General features: G+C 48.0%; 1 protein-coding gene across 4 annotated transcripts in view; it reads left to right on the forward strand.

Annotated features, from left to right (window-relative positions):
• Positions 1–1,975: 1,975 nt before the first annotated feature.
• The window catches only part of FYN (FYN proto-oncogene, Src family tyrosine kinase), a 134,927-nt gene continuing 124,199 nt past the window's right edge, over positions 1,976–12,703 (forward strand). For 3 of the 4 annotated variants that reach the window (XM_080586880.1, XM_080586884.1, XM_080586882.1), the window contains exon 1: positions 1,976–2,301. The gene's annotated coding sequence lies outside the window, so the exon portion shown is untranslated. The remainder of the gene's footprint in view (positions 2,302–12,703) is intronic. The other variant, XM_080586883.1, reaches the window with a different exon arrangement.

Raw genomic sequence — 12,703 nt, forward strand, 5'->3', positions numbered from 1 at the left:
TTAAGATTACTCATAACCCTGTTAAAAAGGGCAAATTTAGGGCATGCAAAAACACACCTTATTGTAAAAACAGGCACCTTTTTTTTTTTATTTTTTTTCCAGAAAAGCCTGGCGTATCAAAGCACCATTTGCAGTCCTGAAATTCTCCAGGCTGTAAGTCCGTAACTCTGCTCTCCCTTCAGACTCTGCTGAGGCTGGTCTCTGGACAGAGGCTGTGCGCTTCCAGAGCTGCTGCTGCTGCTTCTGGCCCGGTGGATGAATCCTGAGCACTTCAGAGACGACAGGATCAGGATTCCAGGAAAAGGTGAGCCAGACCACTCTACTGTACTCCTGTCACTACCCACCAGGATGCAAAGCAAAAACTTTTTTCAATTGACCTGTACGTTTCTGTTCATATGCTGTTTATATCTTCTATATGATAAAATATAAAAAAGTATATCACTTTACGTGGAAAGACTAAAATTTTTTAGGGAAACTGAAAATAAACCGCCTAGGAGCCTGAAAATTATGCTTGCTTATACATCTATAATCAGATTTAAAAAAAAATTACTTGAGTGACACTTTCTTTTGGAATTCCCATCCTCTCCAAATTACTGATATGAATTAGTGGGACAAACTCTTTAGGGTCCTGAAGAGTTATCTACACAACTTTCACTGTCACCTACACAGGCAGGTGAAACGCTTTTGCTGTAAACACACAGCTATGTGCGTACTGATGGAAAACAAGGTTACGTTTGAACGTATAAAACTGTAATTTCATCAAGAAATCAAGTCATCAGGATGAAATGATTCTCTGGGTTAATTATCGGCAGACAACAATGAAATGTGGGGAAGAGAGAAATATAAACCTTATTTATTGGATATTTGCATTATAGTTCTCTTTCCTAATTCAATCTGTTTTATTAAGCTTCTGTCTGCATCCGTACTTTACATGTGTTCTTGCTGAAGGCTACAACATGATCGTTTTTTCAGTGCTAAGGCAACAGAGTTCTCCAAACCCTAGGAGATGAGTGACAGTGAGATGTGCCAATCCGTCAACACAGGAGCATCCGAGGTCACACGCAGGGCTGTGTTCAGAGAAGGTGCCTGAAGCTGGAGCACGCGGAGCTCGGTGGACACAAACACCTTGAGAAACGCCGGGAGGAGTTACGGCATCGCCGAGGACGTGGAGGGAACAAAGTGTACGGACAGCTTTCCCTATTACCTGCCTATGGAGCAATGCGTACCGTGACTTGAGGGCAGCAAAGCCTGCGTGTGTTTGAGCACTGTGCAAGGCTCCAGTGGGGGCTTCTGGCTGTGGTGAGGAGCCAGTGGTCGCACCTCCTTGAAGATGGCCATGGCGAGGTCACAGCAACGCCCAGTGTGGCCACCTGAAACGCTCAGCGCCTAGCACAAAACCGGAGACCTTGAAAGCCTCCACACGGTTCACTTCTCCGCTCCCCTCCCGCCCGCTACCACCAATCTCAAGAATTACGGATACCAGACAAGATATTAGGAAGAACTTCTTTACCGAAAGGGTTGTTAGGCATTGGGATGGGCTGCCCAGGGAGGTGTTTGTGTCACCATCCCTGGGGGTCTTTAAGAGACGTTTAGACGTAGAGCTTAGTGATCTGGTTTAGTGAAGGACTTGTTAGTGTTAGGGCAGAGGTTGGACTGGGTGATCTTGGAGGTCTCCTCCAACCCAGACGATTCTGTGATTCTGTGAAGAAACCCGATCTGCCTGAGGTTGCTCTCCCCATCAGGGCAGGCTGCAGCCCCGAGCAGCTCCTACCCCTGCCATCCCCCCCGAGCCCCCCACGGCCGGTGCGGAGATGGCGGCGCTGCGCTGCCCCCCCCCCGCCCAGCGGGCGCTGAGGCGCGGCCTCCCTCTCCCCGCCCTCCCCTCTCCGCCGCCCAATCGGAGCGGCGGCGGCCGCGGGCCGCGCTCCCCCATAGGCCGGCGGCGCTGCCAGTCTCGGCCCGCCCCCGCGGCGGGGCGCGGCGGGCGGGGGAGGTGGCGGCGGCGGCTGGGCGGTTGCGCCATCTGTCAGCAGCCCCGGCGGGAGGGGAGCGCCCGGGCGGAGCGGAGCGGGGCCGGCACCGGCACCGGGAGCGGCAGCGGAGCGGAGCGGAGCGGAGGCAGCGCAGCTCCCCCGAGAGCCCCGTCCCCGTGCTCGGCGGGCTCCGCCCTGCTCTGCCCGCCGGGGGTGCGCAGCGCAGCGCAGCGGGAGCCGCCGCCGCCACCGCCGCTACCGCCCGCGGACAGGGGGCACCGGGGAGCGGGGCGAGGAGGATGGGAGCGGGCGTGCGGAGCCGCCGCAGGTAACCGGGGGGCCGCCGCCCGGGGGAGGCGGGGCGGGGAGGGGAAGGGAGGAGAGGGGAGGGGGAGGGGGGGGAGGGGGAGGGGGGGGAGGAGGAGGAGGAGGAGGAGGAGGGGGCGATGCTGCGGCGCGGGGCTTCCTTTGTGCGCCCAGCCGCGGGGGCGGCACCGCGGGGGGACCCCTGCCCGCAGCCCCCTGCCCGCAGCCCCCTGCCCGCAGCCCCCGGCATCGCCGCTTACCGGGGGCGCGGCCCCGTGCGCCCCCCCCCCCCCCACCCAGCACGGGGATGTATTCGTGGCTGCGAAATAAAAGGCTGCGGGGAGAGGGGGGGTGGGACGGCAGGAGCCGTGCCCCCCGCGCTGTGGGATGGGGTGGGGTGCCCTGACAAAGGGCCCTTGCACGGAGGGGGCGAGGGCAGCGCGAAATGGCCGGGGGTGGCAGGGGGAGGCCGGCCCCTCATCCACCCCCGGCCCCTTGTTCGTCCCCCCCCGGGCTGCCCCGAGCCCCCCCCGGGGACCCCGCTGACGGAGGGGGCTCCGGTGGGGAGGGCAGGGCCGGGAGATGCTGGAGGAGGGGGTTCGGGCTGGGAGGTGAGCCCCCCCCGGGCTGTCCAGCCGTCCCTCTGCCCCGCTCCCAGCCTTGAAATGCTACAGAACGAGTGGGGACGGACCGGGCTTGTGAGGCATATCCACGGCGCTGGGAGCGCCTCGGAGACCTTGTCATTTTCCTCCTTGTGTACAACCTCCGTGACTCCCACATCCTTCCTTCCACCATCCCCGCGGCTGTAACACTTTCCAGTATCTCCTCCGCACAGGCGCATCTCGGGTTTGTGTTGTTTCTCCCCGGTATCTGTCTAGCTGGCGTGCCGCGACCGAAGCCTAGAACAATTGTAGGTGAAGATCCCCATGTCTCTGTGTTGGGAGAGGAGGTGTTTCCGTTAAGGTTGACTCGTCCGGTCTCCCCCGAGGAGGAACAGTGAGCCGAAGGGACGCCACCGGCTCGAAATGCAGAGAATGTGAGTGGAGAGCCGCGTCCGCTCGGACGCCCACCGCAGGGCTCCCAGCAGGACCTCTGTGGTTCTCCTGAGCCCGTCTCCCGGCCGCGTGGGCTCGTCACGCAGCGAGGGAGGGAAAACGCTTCAACATGCTTCAAACAAAGTTCTGTGAGCGAACAAAGGAAGCCCCAGGAAGAATATCAGAGTGGGAAGGGAAGGAAACGTCTCCAACTATTCGGTTGTATCCATTTCAGCCACAGCTGGGCCCAGTGGGAAGCCCTGGGAGGGAGAGAAGCCACTCTTTGTTCATTTTTCAAGTTGAGTGCTCGCTTAGTATCTCTGAAGCGGCAGATTGTTACCTTACCCCCAGCGAGGCAGGAGGCAGGCAGCGTGTTGGTGTACGTGCTCAGAAAGCTGGTAATGCACGGTGGATGTCAGTAGGTCTATGGCTTCTCAAACTTTTTAATTAAAAAAAAAATTAAAGGGAGTTCGGGGGGATCAATGGTTTCCTTCTTGACTCCCTTTTCCTCACAAAGCTGTGATTTGATGAGAAAGAGAAAGTAATATCAATTAATTCCTTCAAAATTCGTGTTTCATTGGTAGTAGGTGGCGGATTGCTCTTACTTTGTTGAAAGTTTCAGGTGACTCACGGGTTTGCCTGCAAGCCTGCTTCTTTTCCACCTCTAATAAATTAGTGCCTCATCTGAAAGGTTCATCTTTGGCAAAAATAAGAATTTCCCCTGTGAGGTTGTCTAATGGTAGGCTACTGACTTTGGTGTTTGTGGTTTATGCTTCGGGCACATTGTTTCAGAAATTCCATGTTACCTGCTGGTGGAAGGTGTAGTGGCATGAAATATCAGTTAAGTATAAAGCCCTGAACAGGCTTCTCTGGAAGTTGTTTTGATGTTGACTAAATACACGCCTTCGGTGAATGGTAAACAACTTTGGCATGTGGACATAGCCATCAGGGTAAGACAGAAGTGACGAAGGTGGTTGCTTATCAACCCCTTTCGTTTTAAGACTCTTTGAAAGTTAGGACCCATTGACAAATTTCTGTTTCGTTTGAGTAAGAAAGACAAAGCGTTGCTGAGGAGTTATTTTTGACATACCATAGATTTCACAATAACTTTGCATGAAACGCCTGAATAGTGTTATCCAAAATGCATGGGTGGAGTTGGATGCGGAAAGGACTTCGGAATTAAACTGAATATGCTAATCTGGACATGGTGTGGTCTGTGGTACATTTATGGGGTAATACAGTCGTGGTGAGACTCATGAAAACTGTCCAGTGCCTCCACGGCGATGTAGCATTCTGATATGATGCATCTACAGCACCATGCATTTGGTTATGTTAAGGAAGACTTAGAGTTGTTTGCTATCTTATGCCTCATTAGTGTTACTTAGCCAGTAATCTTCCCTGTGCTGTCTTCCCGCGTCAGAGGGCTTTAACTTCAGGGAGAGAGTGTGTTGCATGCTTGTGTTTTCCCTTCCTCGCGCTCTCTCAAGTACGCATTAATATTCGATCCAAACTTGTTTGGTAAAGTTCTGCCGAAGTCGGCCTGGATGGTATTTGAATGTATAATAATGGAATTCATTTCTGTCATGGCCAACGCTTTGTAATTTGCGTTATGGGCAGGTCTGCTTTGACAGCGTGTGTTGGCAAAGTGACCTTCAAGAGGAAGAAAATTAATAACTCTTTACCCTTTCCCACCCCTGCAGCTCCCACACAAGTGTCTTCACAAGTAATTTCGACCCATTACTCCCCAAACAGGACTTGAACCAGACAAATCTAATTCACCCGAGCAGTCTCATTGAAATCTAGCAATTAAGGACTCCTTTGGTGACAAAAGGCCTGCAGATCTGTGTAGTGCAAGTCAGCGATTTACTTTGAGTGAAATCCACAAGAGGATTCGTGCGCTTCAGTGCGGAGGATCGTGAGGCCTTGCTGCAAGGGTGTTTGCAAGCCCCGCGGACTTTGGCATCCCTGAGCGTGGGATGTGGATGCTCTCTACGTGCTGTTGGACATCATACAAGCAGCTCCGAGACACTGGAGTGCTGAGGGAGATGCTGGCAGGGCCACCCCGAACAAAACACCTCAGGAAGAGGGGAAGCTTCAGTGCTGCATCTGCCTGCGTGCTGGGTTATCTCGCTTTGCACAGCAGCAGCTTGCTCTTAAAATTTAAAAACCTTAATCTGTTTTTGATAAGATGGTTAAAAAGCCATCAGCAACAAAAAACACTTGAAATTTCGATAGGTGACAAACGTGCAGGTGTAGGAGGAGGATTTATAGCATTTGCATCCCCTCGCAGGTTTTGCCCTTGGTGCCTGACTTCCTCCTAGACTGAGAGTTGTCAGGCCCGGATGAGAGGTGCAGGGCGTTAGTTGTTCCGCGGCCTCTGAGCCATGTACCCTGCTCCTGGAGGAGTCAGTGTGTGGAGTCTGAGGGCACAGCCTTGCTTCTTAAGTGCAGGTAAGCAGACTCCTGGTGCTAAAGAGAGCGGTAAAAGCTAAGCCTGTCTGTGGGAGATGTCCTTGAGCCATGAAACCAGAGACCAACTTGACCTCACGGAAATTTGCAGCCAAGGAGAAGTGCCACGTTGTTCTCCTTACAATTGGCTGCAGGAAAACAGTGACATTTTGTAAAGAACTTTCAGAACTTTCCTTCACTTGGAACTGGGACAAAGCCCGGCAATATCAACACTTCCACTGAAGGAAATGAAAAAATGAGATTAATTCAAGTCAACCAAAACATGCCACCTCATCTTGCCTCTGACTGCTTTGAGTTGTAACTCATTCTGAAATGAAGGATTACAGCTCAAAATACGTGCAACTGTTTGGAGTAAAATAAAACCATTGACATTTTGACTTTTTATTGAAGATTCCCATTAAGTATATATGAAATTAGCAACACGTTTATGGAGCTTCTAGATGTGGCTCGAACTGAATAGTCTTGCAGAGAATGACTGTCAGATTTTTCCTGACCAGTTCTCCTGCTTGTATGCCATGCACTTGAGTGAATATTTTTCATCTGAAAAAGCCATCAAAAAGCTAGCCTTGCAGTATCGGCTGATGTGAATTAGATGGCTTGAGTGCAGTCAGCTTGTCGTAGAAAGTGAATCTTTCTTTGTTGCCGTTCCCAAAATGCACTTTCTTTTTGAGACCAAAGGCATTCCAGTTTGAATGGCTTTACTGATGCTGCTTGTGACAGTGTTATACAGGGAGAGGTTACCCCAGGTTTTCCAGATGAGCTTCTGTCAATTCAAGGAAGTCTTGCACCTCTGGAGGTTGTTTGTTTTTCTATGCTATAATTTTCCAGAGCATCTCTAAGTAGTAAATCCTACTTGATTAAGCAGGTGGCCTAAATTCTTAGTGCAAGTTAGCTGATGCTCTTCATGTTGAAGTATACAAGGCAGCTGTGATGTGTCAATGATTTGGTGGGATCAAAGAGGGTTCCCCCTCCATATTTATTTATTTATTTATTTATTTATTTATTTTATTTTGGTGGCTTTTGTAGGAGGCAGAAGGCACTGGATGCTTTTTCTAGCCTAGGGAAATTCTTAGTCCCCTCCTGCTCTGGGCACTCAGTGGCTGTAACCAGAAAGGAGCACAACATATAGGCAGAAGCAGAGAAATACTTGGGCTGGGGGAACACTGAACAGCCTAAGTGAAGAATTGGCTGAAGCAGACCCAAGAAAGCTAGGGTGTGTGCGAACATTTTTTTTTGAACATTGCTTTTGGGGTGGGTGGCAAGTGTTTCACACCACTTAAACTCATGGATAACTTTTGTTTTAACAATTTTGGGAGGAGGAGGGAGGAAACCTCAAATGATTGGCTAGGCTTAGTTGAAATATCTTCTCTGTTTGAAATTGGCCTTTTCCTCTCGGTTCCAGTTTTCCCTTGTTAACAGAATTGACCAAAATAATCCTTAAGCTTTGGTGTACTCCAGGACGAAAGCATTATTGCCAATTAATTCGTACCTTGTCAGGCATCACTTTGGTAGATGAAGCTGTATGGAGAAGTTAAACAGGATATGATAGTGAAAATAGTATTAAATACCCATTCAGTTATTTTTTTTAAAGAACTTTTCTGTTTCACGAGAGTTCTGTAATGACTGTATCTGGTTGTTCCTAGCATTGTTCTTCTTTAAACTTCATCATTTTTTTTACTAGTTCACTTTTTTTAAACAAAGAGGTTTCATCATTCATTTGAAGCACGCTCATTGTGTTCATAAAGACCTTGCAACCCCCTTATCACAGAACAGCCCGCGTGGGGAAGAACACTTTGTGCAACTTGCATCTCTGACTTGCAGCTGTAGCACTTCGAGAGGCAGCTAGGAAGGTCTTCCTGCCGTGAGTGGGCCATCGCACAGTTCCTATCGTAACTTCTGATGTTGGTGTACAGTTGAGTATTGAGTTTTATATATATATATATATATAATTTTATTTTTTTTTACAAATATGTTGTTTTTTCCTCCCTTTTGTGTCTGGTCTTTAAACTGCAAAATTGCCCTGGGGATTATTATTGAAGGGGTAGATGCTCTCACTCAGAGTAACTTGGAAGTCCTGCTGCTACCCGGCCTGAAAGCTCCCCAGCCAGAAGCAGTGTGGTGCTTGGGGCCATCGCTGAGACGTACAGTACGGGTGCTCGCAGGCTGCCTGTAGCTCTTTTTAGCCAGCACAAAACTTGAGGACAGTAGCTATCTGTATCAACCAACATCCTGCTACTTTCAGGGCTTGCTTGACTGTGGCCTTCCCCTGAAAAATACAGCAGAAGCTTGTCTGCTACTTCTTAACTCCTGGGTTTGTATCACTTTCACACAGAAGTATTTTTTTCGTCCCATACCCGGTCATCTCTTAATCCTCAGCGTAGGACCAGATAGTTGCAGGGTAGATCTGGTTGCATCCTATAGCCAGGTGCTGCTCCCCCAGGAGAGGAGAGCAGGGGTAAGAGAAAGGAGCTCTCGCCCCACTGAAGGACAGAATATTTGTTTGCTGCTCTGACTGGGTTTTTCTTTGTGGGCAACCTCTTGCTAGGAAGCAACGATACGTTTTTCCAGGAAAAATGCAGCTCTGTGACTTGGAATGAAAACCTCTATTTTTCGGAGTTGGATCTTGGGCTGTTTTGTGTCTTAAACTGTATGAGAGGCCCGTGTTTGTTTTTAGTGGTGAGGTTAATGGTGTTCTGTTGGTTTCTCTTTTTATGGTGAGGTTAATGACCTCTTGCATGTTTTTAGACCTCCCTGTGGACAGATCCTCGTGCACGCTGTCACTGTATGCTGAGAATGTTTGGAAAGGGGCAGGTCTGAATTCTGTGCAGTTAGAGGTAATAACCACGTGCTGGCTTCTGGGAGAAGATGACAGGAGCAGTACTCGGTCACCACAAGCTTTTTTCTTTTTTTTTCTACCCTCTCCCAGTTTCTTGCAATGCAATAGTCCTTTGCTTTCCCTATTGATCACTTATTTTCTCCTTCAGAAAACAAGTTAAGAGGTTGAAGTTGCTTGGGACACTGTTTCCCAGTCACATTTACTGTGCTCTTGCACAAGTGGTTAACAGCAGTCACTAACGAGATTTCAGAGGGAGCCACCTCCCCACCCCATGTTCAGTAAGATTTTTCTCTGAAGACCTGCAGAAATGCCTATTCTGTTGCCTCTCTGCCTTCCTGGAAAGTAAATGAAAATTTCTAAACTTCTTTCTGGAGTTTGGATATAAGTAGGCAATAGATGGCATTTCTGGTCGTTGTCACCCCAAGCAGCATTTGAATTGGTGATTTCTGTAAGAAAGGTCCCAGATCCCATTTTCAAATACACTGATAATGTTTTGCTGCTTTCACTACTAAGGAAGGAATAAAACTATATTTAAATAATCCTTTTGATGGCCCGCTCTCTGATGCCATTCATACCTTTCATGTAAAGCATCCAGCTGAATATGCAGTTCCAAATATGAAGTTTTCCAGGTGTCTGTGAATAGTCAGTGACCTTATATTCACAAGACCTGATACGTTGGACTGGTGAGGAGGAATAGCAACTGGGTTTTGAATTTTCCCTGTAATTCACAGAAGGTCAGTGTACAACAGATGGCTAACTGAAGAACCAGATTTAACTCTCAGTGTAATAGTCTGTGTGCTCTCAAAAATGTGCGTAGTGTTGGCTCTAATTTCTTTTGAGCACCGCTCTTGGAGTTTTCCTTCTGTAGGAAATGTAATGAACCCAAAGGTTTGGCTGAGAAGAGAGCCACCAAATGATGTAACATTGTGGAGGAGAAATGCCTTTTACATCTGAAGGTCAAAAATTACCTTGTGTGCACTGGAGGAAGTAGGAGGCAGGCACTGACTGTCTTTCTTGCTTAGGGCAGCATTACTGACACGCTTAAAAACTGCAGAACTTGTTGTCCTAATGTTGAAGTGGGGTTGCCAAAAACGAACAAATACGGCTGGGGACAAAGTGCGTAAGGAGGCTGTTTGCCTCTTCCTCCTGCCCAGTCATCGCAGGCAGAACAGCAAGAGCATCGATGGCTTTGCGCTGCCTGATGACTCGACATTCAGAGCGATTTGCTGCCACTCTTGTGAGAGGTTAAAAAACATTTTTCTTCTACAGGCTTTTTTTTTTTTTAAGTTGTGGGCTTCCTGTAGCATTATCGTGATTCAGTGACTTCAAGGGTGAGGTGACCTTGTCTTTGCTCTTGCCATGTTTTTAGCAAGTGTTGGTTTGAACTGTTGAAAGGTTAGGCTGGTTGGCTGCTTCTTGTTTTGTTTTTCTCCCCCATGCAAAATAATTAGTTCTGCTTTATGAAGCTGACTGTATGGCTGTAGATGTTGAACAAGCCAGTGAAATTTTGCTTTTGTGATCAACTCTTACTATTTGCCTTGTAAGCTTGTGTCTTAGTAAAACCAGTTGCTGTCTGCTAGAGGTAACGTGGCACAGCAAGACGTGCTGAGAATAATCTGGAGCTGAACGTGGAGGGTAGATCAAAAAAAAAGCGTTGCTTTCTTTGTACTTCCCCGGGTAGGGTTGGATGCACAGCCACATCGCTGCAGTTGTGAACAGAGGAGCTCGTGGGTGAGAACCGGGGTATCCCCAGCAGTCCAGGAGCAGAACCACACTGACGTGCCTGCACCACGTCCAGGGCCCCAGAGACTGGGTGCTAGTTACTGAGAGTGTGTCTGCACAGCATGGTCTGGTGCTGGAGAGGCTGTGCTTTACTTGGTTTTGACACAAAAAAGAAGAGGCATGGGTGAAAAGGCCTGAAAGAGTGGATTAACTAGATAAATGTTCATTTTCACAGCACCAAAGACTATTCAAACTAGTTTAAAAAAATAGTGCTAAACTATGGAGAAACTCTCTTCTATTTATATGTTATCTGCCCCACTGAAGAAGAGTGATTATATTCTCAGGAAGCTCCATCTGTAACAGCTACCCACAAGCTTTAAAATGACATGGTGCTACACTTGTATGCAGTGGTTATTTTCAGTCTTTTTTTTTTTTTTTTTTTGGAAGAAGGATGGACTAGCCATTCAAATTATATTGCCACAAAAGTGGCAGAGTGGTATAGGAGTCCCTCTCTTGATGAGTCTTGGCTTTTGAAAGTAAACTGGTTTAGGATTGCTCGTCTCAAATTTAGTTTTGAAGTGTTAATACATTTCTATGGATTTCTTGGTGTAACCAGACTATTGTTAACACCCTCTTCCTACAGAGAAATATCACAGATCTCGAGATAATGCAGGTATAAACAACTGTACAAACGAAATAAGATCTGTATTTGGCAATAAGGTGGTCACCCCAAACTGCAATATGAGTTTCTTCCATAATCAGCAGTATGTTGTCACTCAAGCATAATTTCTGAGAAAATATCTTGAAAATGACAGTGAAACCACATTATGTAGATTTGCTGTATGATTGTTGGTATGGGAACTTGCTAACCTGTGCCTATCATGACAAGTATGTAGCTTTGGACTCTGATATCATGCTTTGAACCTAGGGAAGAAAAAAAAAATAAAAACACGTAAAACTTTGTTCTGTTTTAAGGGAACAATCACCTGCAGTTGTTTTTTGTTCTTGTTTTTTCTTCCTGCAATCATATTGTAACAGCTTCTTTGTGACTGAGCTCTCTAGAGCTAACAGATTCGTCTGCTAAAATTACTTTTTAATAGTTCTTCTATTAAACTACTTCTTAATAGTCCTTCCAGCTCCTCTGAGAAGTGTTATTCTTTCTTTTAAAATTTAATCACTGAAGAGTTGAGGCTTAAGGAACCTCTGGAAAACATCTTCATTCGCAGAACAGGGCCGACCTCAAGGCTGGGTCTGACTGAGAGGTTGGTGCCTCATCCGGTTGGGTTTTGAGTATCTCCAGGGGCGGAGGTTACACGGCCTCTCTGGGCAGTGCGTTCAAGGGCACAATCCCTCTCATTGTGAACATTTTTTTCCTTACTCTCCAGCAGGAATTTCCCCCGGTGCCACTCGAGTCTGTTGTTCCTTGCCACTTCGTGTGTGCCTCTAAGAAGAATCCGGCCTCAGCTTCTCCTCCACCGCCCGCTGGGCGTTTGGACAGAGATGCTCCCCCCATCTCTCTCAGCCTCCTCTTTCTCAGACCACACAAACCCAGCTCCTTCCATCTGTCCTCATCCACCAAGAGCTCCAGCATCCTGGTGGCCATCCTCTGGACCTGCTCCAGTGCGTCAATCTTTCTCTTCCCAGTGTTCCCCAACCCAGACTGAGTGCTCCGGATGTGGTCTCACAAGCACTATATAGGGGGAATAATTACCTCCCTCCACCTGCCGCCTAATTAAGTGGCTTATTTTGAGCCAGGTCTTCAGCTGCTGTCACCTTTCCCTTGCTGAGGAGCTGTATCACTGGAGTGCTCGTAGGCTTCCTGTCACCTCAGAGCTGGAACTGAGACAGGGCCTTGCTTGAATGAAATGAAGCAGATAACCCAGCCAGTGTTTACATACACAGAACTGTAACATTTTCCATTTCCCTGTAGTGAGTTTTTGCACCGGCCTTTCACGCTGCATGCAGCAGTATAACCTGAAGCAATAAGATGTTATTGCCTTGATTATTTCAGTAAAACAGTGAGGAAAATGCATAGTAAACAACGCACACGACAAACTGAATTCACACAATGTGTCTGTTTTTCCTCGCAGTACCTTAGCTACTAGACAAGTTACCTTCTTTAATGTTTGCTAACAAAGATGAGGACTAAAATAACAGATGTGCCACCCAGATGAGCCTCGTGGGAACTGGGGCCCCATAACACCTGCTTACAATTGTAGTAAATCCAGAAGGGGTTTCTTACCCACTGGATTTCTGAGACTTAGGCATTGCGTGTTGCATTGTTGTTGGTGCCTGAAGTGCCTGTGACTTGCTAGAGTCTGTGCTTTTTGAAGGTTTCATCATCTCTGATTTTTTTAATGTAT

This window comes from Anser brachyrhynchus, assembly GCF_964034855.1.
Source record: "Anser brachyrhynchus genome assembly, chromosome: 3".
NCBI lineage: Eukaryota > Metazoa > Chordata > Aves > Anseriformes > Anatidae > Anser > Anser brachyrhynchus.